At 43.9% G+C, this 18,252-nt stretch overlaps 1 protein-coding gene across 1 annotated transcript in view; it reads left to right on the forward strand.

Annotated features, from left to right (window-relative positions):
- Positions 1-18,252, forward strand: part of RRH (retinal pigment epithelium-derived rhodopsin homolog) — a 138,926-nt gene that overhangs the window by 6,796 nt on the left and 113,878 nt on the right. The window lies entirely within an intron of this gene.

An 18,252-nucleotide genomic window follows, 5' to 3' on the forward strand; every position in this document is an offset into this window, starting at 1 on the left:
TAACTAGAGCAGGAATTTATTTGCAGGTAAACCAAGCTGTACCCAGCTGATGAGCCTATAACCTGGGCAAAATCGATCCTGGGTTGCTTGTGTTTCGGTTCAGGGAAGACCTGGCTTGGCAGTTCGAGCTGGGCTGCTCCCATAGGAGCAGGGTCAAGACTGATTTGCATATAGCTGGATCCAAACTGAGGTGGCATGGTGTGCAAAATAACTTTGGATTTGGATGCTGCCCCAAAAAATTACCAGGGTCTAAGATTGATTCAAGCATTCCATCCATTACTTTTTGTGTATACTTTAGTATGTCTCCCTAAGTTTTACATACTGTTACTATGTATATTCATTTACTCCATATGTAACTCATGTAACTGCTGCTGTGCCAGCTCTGTGCGTCCACTTCTCTTCTCCCCAATTATGTATTGCCCTACGCAAACTACTTCAGGACTATTTTTCCATATATCCTACTATATATTGTATTTTATTTTTAGGTCGAACCTGGGCAGTGCATCCACTGCTAGCGAGCCATGCTGTATTGAGTTAGGGATTTTAAGCCCCGCCCACTCGCCGCCCATATTTTTCATTGGCTTGTGTCGTTGTCCTTTGTGAATGCTGGCATCTGATTCCTTAATTGCCTTGTTAGTCCCTTCTTAGTACCACCGTATCTTCATTTGAAACCTCCCATGACGACTGGCCCTTTTACTTCTGTTGCGACACAGTATGTTTCAATTCGTCTGTAAGCACTATTTTCTTTAATGGGTTTTGTCTTACTGCAGGCACGACGTATTTGTCTTCCATTCAGCACACCATGCGTGCTTTCACTTTCAAAGCAGCTGGGACAATGGCGGGTGCTTGTTTTCAATGCCATAGGTCTTGCATTTACAAGTGTTTGAGCTATTGGCATTGTAAATGCCAATAGCTTAAAACTCTCGCAAATGCTAGATCTCTGGCATTGCAAATATTTTTTTTAGTGTCAAAGCCCCCATGCTGCGCTTTCCCATGCATGAAGGCGGCGCCCCTTTCTTTAGAAGATACGTGTCTACGGAAAGGTGCGCGGCCACTATTAAAGTGAAACCGCGGCATTGGGGGCATATAAATAGCATTTGTTTGACGAACAGATGCTTTTTTTTGTAAAAGCCCCCATGTTGCGGTTTCACTTTAATAGTGGCAGCGCACCTTTTGTTAGACACAGCGTTTTTAAAGTAAGGGGCAATGCCTTCATGTACGTGAAAATGCGACATGGGGGCTTTAACAACCCAAAAAATATTTGCAATGCCATAAGCCTTCCATTTGCGAGAGTTGAAGCTGTTGGCATTTACAATGCCAATAGCTCAAACTCTTGTAAATGCGAGAACTATTGCATTGCAAATGCTTGTTATGTAGTGTCACTATGTATCTCATGCTATTGCTGCTGTCATTTCTCTGTAAAGTGCTCCGATACCTTCGGGTCTAGTTGTGCTATAGAAACGCGATAAATAAATAAGTGGACGGGTTTGCCCAGACGTGTGTCCCGTGCACACTGTGTCATTGGAACCAAGCTATACCCGGCTGATGAGCCCATAACAAGGCAGACACCCGTCCTGAGTTGCTTGTGTTGCAGTGCCGGGAGGTGCAGTGTTGAGAATGAGTTGCATACTGCTGGATCCAAACTGAGGCAACATGGTGGACGAAATAACGATGGACTGGGCAGAGGCCCAAGTAATTACCAGTGGCTGAGATTAATGCAAGAATTCCATCCATCACTTTTAGCATACTATAATATTGTATCTATTCAGGGGAAGTTTATTTTTGAACACCCCCCAAAAAAAATTGTCCCTGCCACATGGAGAGTATTCTTCCAGCAGGTTGAAGCCATTTTTTGTTTTCCTGCTTGGGCCTTCCAGGTTTTTCTTGACGCCTCAAGGGCGGAAAAATGTAAAGTGGAATGACTGCCTTCAATAGAGTGGATATTCTGTCATACATTGACCTATGACCCGGTGGCGGACAACCCATCGGCAAAAGGTTTTCTTTGGCGAAGTGAGTGGCGGCTCCACCTTTAGAAATATGGTGCTTCCCAAGTAGAGTTTTATTGGAACTGCGAGACTGGAGGTTGGGATGTCGGCCACTTTTCATCAAATATCATGCATCCGCCAAACTCAAATGAGGCCATAAAGGCCCTCATTACGAGCGTCCCGGTATTTGATAAATACTAATGCCCTGGGAAATTTTATTTATTGAGTGACCCTCAGTCTAACTTGACCCACCGTGGAGTGTCCTGCTGGTGTCCTACCTTGCCAGCGCCGACCATTTGCTGTCCTGCAGTCCCCCGCCGCCGCCATTCACACCAGCGGCCGCAGAGTGGGGACAGAGCCGGAAACTACATCCCCCAGCATCCCAAGCGCCACCGGACCCGCGGACGTCCCGTTCGCGCCACGAGGCGCTTAAAAGAGCGACGCTGCCTCGGTGGAGCGGGTCCCTCAGTCTAACTTGACCCACCGTGGAGTGTCCTGCTGGTGTCCTACCTTGCCAGCGCCGACCATTTGCTGTCCTGCAGTCCCCCGCCGCCGCCATTCACACCAGCGGCCGCAGAGTGGGGACAGAGCCGGAAACTACATCCCCCAGCATCCCAAGCGCCACCGGACCCGCGGATGTCCCGTTCGCGCCACGAGGCGCTTAAAAGAGCGACGCTGCCTCGGTGGAGCGGGTCCCTCAGTCTAACTTGACCCACCGTGGAGTGTCCTGCTGGTGTCCTACCTTGCCAGCGCCGACCATTTGCTGTCCTGCAGTCCCCAGCCGCCGCCATTCACACCAGCGGCCGCAGAGTGGGGACAGAGCCGGAAACTACATCCCCCAGCATCCCAAGCGCCACCGGACCCGCGGACGTCCCGTTCGCGCCACGAGGCGCTTAAAAGAGCGACGCTGCCTCGGTGGAGCGGGTCCCTCAGTCTAACTTGACCCACCGTGGAGTGTCCTGCTGGTGTCCTACCTTGCCAGCGCCGACCATTTGCTGTCCTGCAGTCCCCCGCCGCCGCCATTCACACCAGCGGCCGCAGAGTGGGGACAGAGCCGGAAACTACATCCCCCAGCATCCCAAGCGCCACCGGACCCGGGGACGTCCCGTTCGCGCCACGAGGCGCTTAAAAGAGCGACGCTGCCTCCGCGTCGCGGGACGCGCGCGGGCGATGCCGGGCTGAGCCCGGGCAGAGGGCGGGCCGTCTGTGGCCGTCCGGGGCAGGAGGAGGCAGGGCAGGGCCACGGATCCTTGATTATCGACGGACTTGTAAGTGATTAGTTCCACGCTTATACCTGTCTCACAGGTTATCGCATTTGTCATCATGATGTCGAAGTCTAAGTCTTCTAACCAATCTGGCACAGGAGAAAAGAGGACTATGGATAACTACCTGGTAAAAGTTGTAAATAAGATCAACAAAGATCGGAGACTCTCATTGGGTAGATCGAGCCTTGAAGTATCCCCAGTGGACACATTAGCACCTAATACTGAAACATCTTTTTCAGAAAGTTGTAGGGCTAACACTGACTCTGACACTGTAGATGTGATTGCCGATGTACCCCTTGATGTGGTTAATGTTGAAAGCATCGATGAACCTATTTCCTTAAATGACTCATCCCCCCCACAGACTATAGCATCCTGTTCAAAAACCACCCCAACTCCTTCTCCTATGCAGAGGAAAGTGCGGGCGTGTAGGAAAGCACCAGTGAAGAGGGTGGTGTCTCACAAGTCTAAAAAGCAGGGTACATCTCAACCAAGTAGGGGGGTTACACCAGATTCGTTAAAAGAAATATTGGGGACCAATGATAAAGCTGAGGGGGTTTTCCTTCATACAGCCTCAATAGGACATCTGGTATCAATCATTGAGTCTAAACTGGAGGCTTTAATTAGCCCCTTGCTGGCGAAGTTAAATTCAATCTCTGCAGAAGTAGTCAGATTAAAGGGTCTCTTGGCTTCTTATGAAAATCGACCTTCCTCTTTGATAACTCCCAAACCGGCCGTTTCGGCATCTGAGGTCCATAATCCAACAGACGGTGCCTTGGGACCCACTTTGCATTTGTCTGGTATCTACAGTAAGGGAGCTTCTATGACTCCCGGGGATAGCAGCCAGTTAAGTCGGCCTATAAATACGTCATCCACTGCGATACCAGTACCTTCTTCTTCTTCTATAGCCACTTCATCAGGCAAATCATTCTCTGCACGCACACGCCCACAGAATATTCAGAAGCCTGTAGCTGAGGGAGATGCTGGGTTTATCAATTACAAGAGAAATCATATAGTTAATCTCCCACCACAGTGTGCACCTTACGCAGTGGTATTGATTAATGTTCCTGAGGTCGACTCTAGTATGCTTAACTCCAGGCAGGAAACTCACGACTCTCTAAAAAATAAGTCACTTGCCTGGCTCAACAAAAACTGTGGCTTTCCGCTGGCATTTTCTAACGATATTTTGTCTACCCGCAGAGTTGGTTGGATAGGGGAAGGCAGGAAAACTACCAGAGGGGACTGTATCATAGTTAATTTTAAATACCCACAGCACGTGGCAACCGTCCTCCTAAGAGCCGCCTCCTTACCCAACCAAGTTAATTCAGTCTCTGCTAGACCTCTGGGTTATTTTTATAGTTATTTGAATTGCTCGCAACTACCACGGCCCCAACAGGATGAGCATTATGAACCTGGTTTAACTAGGGGGGGGGTTGGTTGCCCTCTTAACTTGCCACCGAGAGCCCCGATGTATTTTAATAGAGGGGATATACACGGAAATGAGTCATCTAGCATGCAGAGGGATTACACCCTCCCCCTTTTTAATCGATATTCTGCCCTGTCCTCATTGGAGGAAAACGACTGACTGTTTGATAATACCATGCAGTCGAACGATAAACAAGCTATCTGTGACCTGTCTAATATAGTAGCGACTGTCCTTTCGCCCTCTCCACTTGAATCTAATAAAGTGGATGCTGTTATGGTGAGCATAGGAACTAAACGGTCTAAGATCATAACCTTGCCCTCCATCGCAGACTCCCTTTTAAATTGAGATCCCTGCCTTGTAGAACGAGTAAACGATTGTATAGTGGCAAACTGTGATTCCAATACAGGTTACAGCGTTGTTACGTGGAATATTGCAGGTTTGAAAAGGAAGTTAGATTCCCCTTTCTGGAGGGATTTTATTAACATAGGGTATGATATAATATGTCTTCAGGAAACTTGGTGTGAGGAACCTATTTTTATTGAGGGATATTCAGCACACAGTTTGAATGCAGTGAGTTCGATCGCTGGAAGAGCCAAAGGCGGTCTCTTGCTTTTAATATCAACTAAATTAAACTCCTGCAAAATTAAAAGTTGTTTCAGTGGATGTCTATTCTCAGGTATTACGTCTAGAGTTTGACAAAGGGAAAGATTTGTTGCTGATACATTTTTATAATAATGTATTCACTGCTGACAGAGGTAAAATTCTGATTCAGCTAGAAAAAGAAATTGTGAGGACTCAGGCGGTTTCAGGCCATCAGTCGATCGTCCTTTGGGTGGGTGACTTCAATATAAGTCCTTGTCCTTTTGCCATGAGTAACTTATGTGGATTAAGAAGGGAATGCGGTATTATGGAGGAAAACGATTGTTTACACTTCCCACATTGTGCGTATGGCACCACCCTAAATATGATGCTAGCTAAGTTTGACTTGGATATGTTAAGTTGTACGAAAAACAGGACTAACGAAAACTGTCCAACTTTTACTGGAAGAGGAGCTAACTCATATATTGACCACATTTTACTGTCTAATGATTGTGCATACTCCAATTTGTGTGTTAATGAACAAACTTTAAGTGATCATAACAGTATCTCTTTATCACTGCATAATTGGGGTTACAAAAACATGGATGCCAACAATTATATTAATAATATCGAGGCTGTAAGACCTAATGGGTTTAGGATTAAATGGACAAAGGTTGTCCCACATGAATTGTTGGAAGAGGTCTTAAGAAAATGCAACATGGAGGTAAATTATTGTATTGGCGATGAGGTACACTCGCATGTTGTACTTGACCACCTATGTACAATTAATGAAACAATTGACAACCTACTTACAAAACCTTATAAGGGGAAAAAAGAAATCAACACTGGTTGGTTTGACAAAAGCTGTACTCAGGCTCTCCATGCTCTAAAGCAAGCGTTGAGCTCCAAACCTCGAAACTGTACAATAATTAAAAATTGTCGTGTTGTTTATAAAACATCACTTATTAAGAGGAAAAAAGCTCTCCAAGAGGAGGCCTGGAACAATCTCAGCTTTGCGGCCGAAATAAATCATAGTAAATTATATTGGCATACTATAAACAGCCCTTTTTAAAAAAATGATATAGTGCCTGAAATAACTTCTCACGTTGACTGCAAATCGTGGATGCATCATTTTTTAAATATTTTTAACCCGGATAGGTTAATTTTAGATTCCCAATAATGAGTTTACCTGGCCAAGATTGCCCCTGGCTATTAGCCTGGACGAGGTCTATGAGGGCCTAAGAAACAGCAAAGGTGGCAAGGCGCCTGGCCCGGATGGGGTCCCGCTGGATTTATATAAGTCCGAGTTACATCTGTGGGCCCCCATTCTGACCAGGTTATTCAACGCAACAGTGGAGGGACAGATGCCAATTTCCTGGGGCCAGTCTATAATCATTCCCCTTTTCAAGAAGGGCTCCAGGTCTGAGGCAAGTAATTATCGTCCCATTTCCCTATTAGACGCATCTATAAAAATTATGAGCAGAATAATTTTAAATAGACTTGAGACCTGGGCCAAGGACAATTCGATAATTTCAAAGGCACAATACGGATTCAGGAAAGGTCTGGGGACGTTGGAGCAGTGCGTTAATTTAGACCTCCTTATACATAAATACACTGTTGCTAAGGATGGTAATCTGTTCCTCTGTTTCGCTGACCTAAGCAGCGCCTTTGATCTTGTAGATCACAATATTTTATGGGACACCCTGTTAGACCTGGGCGCCCCCAAAGAGTGTGTATACTTTCTGGCCCGGTTATACTCCGGACTTTCATGCAAAGTACGATATGGTCCTATGGGAGAATGCACGCCCTTTTTTAAAGTTGCTAGAGGAATTCGCCAGGGGTGCGTCTTGGCTCCGTTTTTATTTTCACTATTTATAAATGAAATTGATTCGATTTTAAGCAAATTGCCCTCAGACGCCCCTGTGATTGATGGAAGCGTTACTCCTATTTTATTATACGCAGATGATGCGGTTCTTTTATCACGAACACAGAATGGCCTACAACGCCTAATAGATAGATTTGTATTATTTACCAAAGACAGGAAACTGATAATCAATAAGACTAAGACTTTTGTTATGACCTGCGGAAAGAGGGTGAAATCTAATTCTTCCTTCTTTATTGATAAAGTTAAAATACAATCGGTCAACAGTTTCTGTTATTTGGGGATAACATTTTCTAGGGATGGGAAATGGACTAACGAGGACGAGAATGTGAGGTTAAAGATGAATAGAAATACCAGTAGTATTTTTAGATTTGCAGCTAAATTAGGGCAAAAGAGAATGAAAGATATGCTGGCTATCTATAAAGCTAGGTGTATTTCATCCGCTTTATATGGAGCAGGAGTATGGGGACACCATCCTGTTAATAGCTTACAGAATGATGAAAATAAGTTTTTGAAGAAACTGCTATTTGTCCCCCCCTCAGTTCCCAATATTTTAACTCATATGGAAGCCGGTATTGACTTTATCATGGACCTAGCTGCATTACGCCCATTGTTACTTTGGCGCTCTATCTGGTCCAAAACCGAGACAGTATTTACACAAACAATCATTAAGGATTGTTTGAACCTTGATAATTTGTCTCGTATACCATGGCTGAGCTATATTTACTACTGGTTTAATCTTCTGTTTGATTGTAATATTCGTCTGAACCCTGAAGCAGCTGCACTGATACCAAAGAAAGATATAAAATTGAGGTTTCTAGCACATAAGAATGCGGCTAGAGAGAATCAGTCCAGTAATTTAATAACTGTTGCTTCTTACCTTGATCTGAATTTAAGGAGAGGTTTCCAGACATATCTTGCGATTGTGACTTATAACTCCCACAGATTTGTCTTAACCCGCCTAAGGCTAGGGATTGTGCATCATTTAGTCTCATTCCCGGATATGAAGATCAAATCTAATATGCTGTGTCCTTGTGATAACATTTCAAAACAAAGCTGCTGTCACTTTTTATTGTTCTGTAAAGTTTATTGTCATTTTAGGAAATTTTATTTAAAACCTATCCTTTTAAAACATAAGATACGTTCTACCAAATCAGCAATGAAGTTTTTAACAACTCTGGAAAGTCCTGATACCTGTTTTTTTGTGGCATCTTATGTGCTAAAATGCATGAATATAAGGAAGTCCATAGTCTGTGTCGATTAGTTATATTTTGTTATGTACTTTGCACATTTAGGTATCGCTCAGACTTTTATATGCACTTTGTAGTTTGAGTGAACTCCGGATGAACATTGTATTTTTGGTACTGTTTCTATACTTAGCATCTTTTGTACATTTGCACATATTAGACACTTTATATGGAATCTGCACTTTGTTAAAAATATAATGTAGATGCTTTGTTGGCAAACTAAGTTTAATTGTGAACTGCTCAAGGAAGCACTATGCACTTTAACAATGTTTTTACATATTGTCTTCTGTTATGTTCAGTGTACAAGATATTTTTGTTTGCTATGTATTTTATGTGTTTTGTCCTGCTTATATGGTTGTATTTTTACATACCGAATAAAGCTTTTGAACTGAACTGAGTGACCTAAATATTACCAATTGTAAATTTCCCTGTAATAATGGGGAATAACATGCAGGTTTTGGTACTTTCCGACCTCGAATCTGTAGGTCTCAGTGATTCGCTGGCACATTTCTCCTGCCGAATTCGACCTGGAGAACACTGTGAGGGTGATACCCATCCATTTCTCTGCGCATTACTTGGGACTTTGATCTGTGCAATGTAGAGAGTCACCGCACATAATGAAATTCACCTGGCACAATTGTTATCAGGGCCTTTTCTCTCAATCCTGGAACAGTAAGTGATTACTGGACACTGTATGCAGTGACTATTGTGGACATCATGTATGAATACATTCCATTTTGATAAATAAGTTGCTGTCTTTGTATGTTTTCCTCTCAGAGAGTAGCAAGGGCAAGTAGTTAGTCATAGCTTCCTGACTAAGGCAATAGTATGTTTGGAAAAGAGTAGAGCATAGCAATGATACATCTGCTCAGTGCCTAGCACCGGTTGTGCCTTTTTCCCCATAGTTTTCATTGGCAAAGATATCAAGTGGGGGAAGGTACAAACCTCCCAAAGTTATTTAGGGTTCCTGGAAACCTTCGGGTCTCAGTTTTCTTTCTATGAATTCGCCTACTGGGCTCAACAGTAAAACAAAGATGTCAGACAGAATGCCACAATCCATCAACTACTTTGAACCTGCATCCTAATATCTCAGAGGCAGTGGCAAAAGGTGGGACAATTCAGTGAGCTTGATTCAAGGTTGCTGAGAAACTGCCAAAAATGTCACAAAGCAGGTACATGTTTTATTCACCCAAAACCCAGGACCCAAAGGTGCACTGTGGTTCCCAGCTGCAGAAACATCTGCATTTAAGATATGAAAGCACTGGTTTAAAGCCAATGTTCCAGTGGGTGGTTTATTATTATAATTGTTATTGTTATTATTATTATTATTACTGTTACTATATTCATTATTATCATTACGACTATTTTTACTATTATTATCATCTAACAGCACTTTTATAAGGCACTTATCACAAAACGTCTCTAAGTGTTGGTCATCAAGATGATGCCAAAGTGGTTAGGAGTTTAAAAGAGGTACAACTTGATTCTAACTTCTCACGGTTAGAGTCTTACCTTACAGAGCTGGGAAGACTGGTCCATTAGTTTACTCCTAAATTATCTAGCTTTCGCCCCCTGTTGGACTGTCCCTTTTTGCATGGTTATCTCCAAACATTTTTTTGCCTTCCTCTGCCTATTTTTCTGGCCTCCTTTTTGTTGGTTTTAGGACTCTGGGCATGTTACCACTGCAAATCAATGCTAAAGTGCATGGGCTCTCTCCTTCAAACATGGTGTGATTGGTTTGCACCTATTTGGCATATTTTATTTTAATGTACAGCCCTTGTACAATGGTATCCCATATACCCAGGGCCTGTAAATGAAATGGTACTAGTTGGCCAGCAGCACTGATTGTGCCACCCACTGAAGTAGCCTTTCAAACCTGTCTCAGGCTGCGTGCTCAGTTTACTGCCACTTTGACTTGGCATTTAAAAGTACTTGCCAAAGCCTTAAACTCCCCTTTTACTACATATAGGTCACCCCTAAGGTAGGCCCTAGGTAGCCCTGTGGGCAGGGTGCCGTATAAGTAAAAGGTAGGACATGTGTCTTTATTATATGACATGTCCGGGTTGTGATAAACAGCCAATATTGTTTCTCACTACTGTGAGTCCTACTCCTCTCTTAGGCTAGCAATTGGAATGTTTCTTATATGTGTTTAGGTGGTAATTCCTGATTGGAAAGGAGTAGCATTACCATGTTTGGTATGTTTAGAATGGTAGTGATAAATCCTGCTTACTGGTGTAGTTGGATTTTACATTACTATTTTAGAAATTTCACTTTTAGAAAGTGGGCATTTCTCTGTGCTTTTGACTCTTTGTGCTTTGCAGCCTGACTCCAATCCACATCTAGGGCTTGGTGACAGCTACACGTTGTGCATACTTTCCAGACAGTCATCACACAGGAGGGGTTGGGTGTGACAGGGATTACATTTGCATATTGATGGTCTTCCTGGGCTGGGAGACGGAGGGCTGTTACATTACATTTGTTTAGGCTGTGGTCTGCCCTCTCACAAAGGGCTGATTTACTCCCGACTGATGTCTGGAGCCAGGTCTGGGTTGAAAGGGATTTTTGTGCACTTCTAAAGGTTCTTGTGAAGTCACCCTCTACATCAAAGACATTTTTGCATATAAGTTCAGGGGCTCTGACCCCATGTCTGATGAATCACTTTTGGATCTGGAACTGAGCCTCTGTCAAAAGGACAGCTGCACTGGTTAAAGGACTCATCTGAACGGGAAATAGCGTCTTCAACGCTGCCTCCACAACGCATGCCATTACAACGCGGTTGTTACAACGACAGCGATGTTAGTACACATACCATTACATCGCAAGTCATTACAATGACTTGCTGTGGGGGGGCACTGGTATTGGATTTAAAATCCAACACCTTCCCTGCTGGTGCGCAAACTGGCATAGGAATAGTAAATAGTACTATTCCTAAGTCCAGCGCGCCCCCTACAGCAAGTCATTGTAATGACTTGCGATATAATGGTATGCGTACTAACAACGCGGTTGTTGTAACGACTGCGTTGTAATGGCATGCGATCTAATCGCATGCCTTGTAAACAGACATATTCCATCTGGACTGCTCTTCTGCTGTTGCCCTGTTGCCTGCTAATTGCTAGCTGGCCTAAAGGACTCACTGGATTGGTTTTCTGCTTGTTGCCCTTCTGCCAGCTGCTCTCTGACTCTGGTCTAACCAGACGCTGCTTGGGACTTGTAACCAGATGCTGCTGGTTTTAAATGCTGCACATTGCCAGACTCAGGGCTGCTGGGCTGCCAGGAGAGACCCCCATTGGAATTATTTGCTTTTTTGTGCTGACCTGTTGCCTGCTGGACTGTGAGAAGGACGCCCACTTTACTGATATGCTATCCTGCCTGCCAGCGCACTTCTTGTGCCGCCACAAGTGCTCTCCAAGGACTGTGTTACTGCCCCTCCCTGTTCTTGTAATCTAGGGGATACAAAAGATTACCTGGAAAGCACCTCTGCCATGGGACCGTACCCCTTGAGGGTCCGGCAGCAGCGTGCTCATTGGGGAGCTGTGATTGCCTACTTCTCGTTGTATGTTCCTTAGGTCAGCGCTGGGTGAGTGCTGCTTTATTGGCCCCGATAGTGCGTGTCAAACGCTTCTGGGTTCAGGGTCCGTGGCTGGTGTCTTTCCTCAGGGCAACCATTCCCATAGAGAAAACCACGACATGCAGCAGTTTCGAGCCAGAGGTCGCGCTGCGGCACCCGCCGGCATCATTGCCACCCCCAAAGAGTGGAATCTGGCATAGTACGACTGCTTCCACCACTCACAGCAAAGAACTGCCCTGGTCCAGACCCAGCAGTGGTGTGTGGCCATCAGAATCGAACCGGGAGCAGTACAAAGTAGAAACTGCCTCTGTGCTGCGCGCGCGGCTGGATGGAAAATCTGGCTCCTCAGGCGTTGTGCCGTGTACTCGGGGGCAGTAGCCCTTTTCTTGCTCCAACACGCGGGGACCTAATGTGATCTCCCCGCTCTCATTATCGGGGCGTGGGTGCCCTCCCCCATTTGGATCAAACCTAGGAGCTAGCAGCCGTTCTGGGGTTAGTCCTTCATGGAGGCCTCGCTCCTGAGCCACTGTCAGGAAAATGACCCTACCACCCCTAGGGGGGACACACAGGAGTTTTGGCGCTTCACAATTGAGTCTACATGCCCCTTTTTGACCAATTGCTCCGCGGATAGGGGCCTTGATGCCTGTGTGGGCTTCTTGTTATGGAATTGCGCGTGGTGATAGAGGGTGAATTTTGTACTCACAATAATATCTGGTAATTTATACGCTTTGTTCTGAACTAAACCTGCTGCATTTCATGCCTGAAGTCATAATATATGCAGTTTTGATAATTGCAGTGTTCAGGATAACAAGTATTATATAAGTGACAGCATAGTATGCATAGTACTTCTGATTCATGTTGTTATGGTCTGCATTTGTTGCGTAATATACTATATATTTTTTCATATAACCCTGTGTGGAGTCTCTTTTGTGGCGTATTCATTGTGTTACTGTGTGAGTGTGGTGCACCAATGTTTTACACATTGTCTCTGAGGGTAAGCCTGCCTGTTCTGTGCTAAGCTCCCAGAGAGTGAGCACCGGTTATCTTTGGTGTGTAAATTACTTTCCCTGACTAGAGTGGTGGGTTCTGCCTGACTTAGGTGCATACTCTAGCCAACCAGAAACCACATTTCTAACACTCCCCGTACAGAAGAGAGCTTTGCAGGGTTCTGAATTAGTAGATTCCCTCACATTAGTGTAGGGTACTTAAGGGGTGGTAAGCTTTAATGTTATTTCTCAAGTGCAAAGAGGCTGTACCTTCCTTATATGTAAGCAAAACAAATATGAGTTTGTAATTAATTCATGTTTCAATGGGCAGCCAATGTAGTGCTTTTCCAGGAACCATAAGTTGGGCTCTTTTTTTCTATCCTTATTGGCTCATTGAAGGATAGCTAGTCTGGTTTGAGAGTTTCGAAGATACAGGGCATGTCACAGTCACAGGCCCCCTCGAGGGATGCTTGGACTTCGATGCTGTTCTGTTTCGCCTACTGTGTACTGTAAAGTGGCTAAAAGCCATTCCTGAAAACACAGTGGGAAAGAGGAATTTGAAATCAATTCCACTGAGGAACTTCCGCAGATTCCACGAAGAAGAAGAATCCAGAGAAGCTTTCAACGATAGTCAGTCTTCAACTGAACGAGACACAAGCAGCCGAAAAACGTCAATTGAGCAGCAATGCTAACCAGGCTAAGCGTTTTGACATACTAGATGTTCAAAGATGTCAACCACATTATAGTTCACATTTGATCTCGTTAGCAAAGTAACTTTCACTATGTGGGGGACATTTTGGTTTGGGAACGATACACCAAACACTTCCCATTTAGGCCTCTATTTTAAAGTTATAGAATGCAGAGTAAAATCGACATTCAATATTAATTACGTGAAAACAAAATTTCTGACTTAAATGTTCTAAATGACTAAATGTAAGAAACCATGCTTATGACCATCATCCTTGGTTATCCCTCATAACAAAACCTCTCCTACTCTGACCACGAGTATTGCATACTGTGTTTATGTTTGTAACAGGGCATTACACTAGTCTAGTGTCAAAATGTACTAGGAATCTAACAAACGTTGGGGTGTATTCTATTCTTTTTAAAACATTTCAAGTAGTAGTGAAAACCTTTTACAGTTTTCTATATCTGATGCTTCATAGATGCCAACTTCAAGATTTTTGACATTATCTTTAGGATGATCGATTTGGCCAAATATTCATTAGGAGAGAAATCAAGTCATTTCTATTCAATATTGTCTTCGTTCCGTCTAAAGGTATTTTAGAAATGACTTCCTTCAGCTGTAAGGAGTAATTCAACACCTATCACTAAATGTCTTTAAACAAAGCGAGAGACTTTCTGACTTTCAGTTATTGCATTCTACCCTATTTAAAATGTGGGTGTCCTCAGTATATGCGTTAAACTTAAGATCATGATTGCTGATAATAGACATCAGTGGGGGGAGACATTTTTTAAATAGGCATGGGCATAGAGGTAATGTTGGTATGGAAAGTCCCCTGCATGGTAACGGCTGAGCACCTTAGCCTGGAGTGCCCCAGCTGCGTGCGGATCTAGAGCCCTGGTTACGAAATTGATCATGCAACATACACCAATCATGCATGCGTGCCGTGACTTATGCCTACCATGATGGACTGCTATCTACCATAGACCGAGAAGGGCGCCAAAAGCTCGCCTCTCTAAATGGGTTGGTCTGCTGCCCTCACCCAGGATTGCGAAATATGACTGGAGTGGTGGCAATATACCCGCTAGGTGAGCAGTAAAATAGCCGGGCTGATTCCCATGCCATAGGAGTGGAGCCTACAGGACCACTCCGTTAGAATTTTCCAGCTTTATTTGCCATGAGAGGAATTAAACCCTGTGAAATGTACACATGTTTGTGTGTGCTAAGGAATGCATGTTTGTGTGCCAGTGGGAGTATATAACATGGAGGTCTGTGAGTTTCATTTTGGGACACGCAGGCCCTAGAAAATGCTAAGACGGAGGTGTGGTCTGCAGACCCAGACTGGTGATGTATACTACTGAGGCTGGGAGTAGGGCTATAATGGGAGAGGAGCAGAGCATCCCCTATGCACAGCAAAGGCATCTTATAATTCAGGAAGGGTGCTGGGAAGGAAGGCCTGAGCACCGTGATTATGGTGGATGGTGGGACAGATAAGGTACACCCTACAGAAAGACAGAATCATAAAATATGGGAGACTTAATCCTTTGAATCTTTGTGAGGCATATGTTGCTGGAGGCTGACAAAGATGTAACCCCTTTGCTGCATCTGTGACGAGGGTTGTAGGTCCGTCAGTTCTGGTGGCACCCTTGCTGGGGCAGACAGGCTCATGAACAAAGAACAAAATTGAGGAGTGGGCACTTCAAAGAGCCCAACACCAACAACTCGAATTTCAAAGAGCCAGACACTACATTTCATTTGTGCTTGGAGACAGCATAAACAGGGAAGCTGGAAACCCACTTGTTGTTCAGAGGTATAACAAGATCACCACAACTTGAGCTACTGCAACCAGGACCAGGAAATGAGGTTTGCTGGTCTCCTAGCTGGACAAGAGGACACTACTCAGGATGCCAAGAACACTTGTCCTAAGCCTGGAGCACCAGACTGGCAGCCTGCCAAGACCAGTGTACCCTGTGAGGAGGAGGAGGAGAGCATGGGGGGTAGTGAGGCCCAGCAGGAATCCGGTGATCAGTATCCCTGTGAGCGAGGTGTGTGGCCAGAGTCCATTGGGACTGATTATGCTGGAGCAGAGTTTTCTTTTAGAAAATTCTGGGGCTTTTGAAGCTCTGGCATGTCTATGCGTTTTATTAATTTATTAATAATTAACAATTAATTATTTGTCTCGTGCAAGTGTGTTATACTAATCAACCCGTTTGTCCTAACACAAGAGAAAGTTACATGAGGGTTAGCTTATTTGTGCTGTTCTTGTATTTACAATAACGTGCAAGTTTTCATGTTTAAACGTTGCTGTGTGCTATTTATTTTGAGCACAAAACGCTGTCTGAATTAATGCTTTTTATGTCGCAAAGCTAGATAAATGCGTACACATAAGGGTATTAGTGGGGTTAACACTGTTTAATCATTATGCTGTAGTAACGTTGTTTTTATTTCTTTTAATTGAGATGGTCTATAGTGGCCTATGGAGGCCTAATCCATGATGGCTAATTTTGAGAGCCTGGCCTCGAGTGAATATGTGAAAGACGTGACAAGAGAGACCCCTGCTGGAAAAAGGTCGAAGACAACTGACCATGGTCCTTCTATGAAATTTTCCATGAGGACGGCAGCAGCTTTGGGTGTTCTCCAAGAAAAGTGAAAGTGTCCTTGGCCATCTCGAAAGACAAAGGAGCCTTAGAGGGAAACTCTGAACTGTGGCTCGATGGCCGAGGAGAAACCGGATTAAATGTGTTACATGTTTTATTTTCTTGGTTCCTGTTCCGTAGTTCACGTCTTGTGACTTTTCCTGAGCGGAGATTTCCAGATGTAGCAATGTTACATTTCTTTCTTCTTGTTCTGCTCAGTGATACAGTTTATTCAGCCAACTTTATGTGTGTTTCTATTGTATTTTTCACTATAAAAACTGTTAGTTTAGGGAGGGCTCTCCCCACTCTTTTGGCCACCTTCACGCGTTGCTGAGGTTCGATGCTGAGGACTCTGTCCTGAGAGACTTTACCGAGAGACTGGTCCTGACCCGTTCTGACACTTAGTTAGAATAGGTAACTATGAGAAATGATTTATTCTGATTGATTTTACTTTGACTAATTTTAGATAAAGCAATATAACTTTTAAACATGGTGTTGAATATTCTTTCTTGTCAATTATTGAGTACATTTTGATTATTGTTGTATAGATTGTATAGAGTATGATTAAGGGCAACTACTATAATTAGGTCCTATCGTCCTAGATATAGATGCAGGGTTTTCTTCCCACAGGTCTTATGCTGGTAGAGTATTTGAGCGTATGTTAGTGAAATGGGCCCTAGCGTATGATGAATGTATGTGCGTGTAACTGTGAAATTACTCTATCCGTGGTAGTGGGTTTATTTTAGGTACCCTGATCTCTATCAATTTCTCTGGTAGCAGAGGATGGTTTGTAGATGGTTGTCTTGATCTGATAAGATAAGATTGCTTGTATATTGGCTTATTGATTTTTGATTTATTTTGATGTTGTTGGTATATGTACTAATACTATATGTTGGAGTCGAAATGTTGAGTTATATGTAGTGCTTCTGGAACTTGGAAGCTGGAAGCAGTTCCGTAGTAGGGCAGAGGAAGGTGTATATGCTGCTCTCGGGAAAGACGGGATTGTAAGGAATTACGTGTGACAATTGAAGTTGCGCGTTCACATTGTCTGGGTTCGGAATCAGTGACATCGTCGTATGTTACTATTAGATATTTCTGGTATATAAGGAGTGTGTATGATAGTGAAGGTTATCTGTGAAACTCTGGTCTTAAGTCCCAGGGATCCGTTAAGGATTTCCGTTAAAGCTTATCGCGGGAGGAGTAATAGGTATTCTCTGAGCTTGTTTGAGGAACTGGGCAGAGGTAAGCTGCTTAGTGATTGAGTTATAATTCTGTACAGAGACAGGTTGTGCTGTTCTCGGGAAGCAGGATTCTGTGTGCGTGTACTATATTTTTCTCGTGTGAATGTGCGTGAATGCATATACATTTATTGACTGTAAGACTCTTTGGATAAGTCCTAGAGGAAACAGTTATGCGATGTATGAAAGTTGTTGATTCTTGAGAAATAGACTCTCTTTTACTATTCTGTGGTTAGCGAAGCAGACAATGGAGATGTTTTTATGTTGTAACTAATAGATTTTGTAGAAGTTTTGACACACGAAGTCTACTGAGAGTTTTGTAAAGGAGGGGTAGACGAGTGACAGAGACAGGAGACAGAGACTGCAGCGACTGTTGACGTCAGAAGGTCCGCGCACTGATTGGATACTGAATCAGAATAGGGTTCGCGCTGGGATTGGTGCGTTAGTGTGAGTCGCGCAGGGATTGGAAGAGCTGATTAGTGACGTAGATGCTCCAGGATTGGTGCGTTAGTGTGAGTCGCGCTGCTATTGGTTGAGAAACCTCGTATTGTATATTTATAATACGGAGAGAGTAGAGAGTTTGATAAGCGCTAAAATGTATTACCAAGAAGAGAAAAAGAAAAAGAGGTTCTTTGGAAAAGTTAAAAAGTGGTTTAGCAAGGATAAAGAGGTTAAAACAAGAGAGGGTGAGTTGTTACCTCCAGCGAAAACACCTGCATCCTTCATGGCTGCGAAATATGGATTACATACCTGTATAT

Source organism: Triturus cristatus, chromosome 2_1, assembly GCF_964204655.1.
Source record: "Triturus cristatus chromosome 2_1, aTriCri1.1, whole genome shotgun sequence".
NCBI classification, from domain to species: domain Eukaryota; kingdom Metazoa; phylum Chordata; class Amphibia; order Caudata; family Salamandridae; genus Triturus; species Triturus cristatus.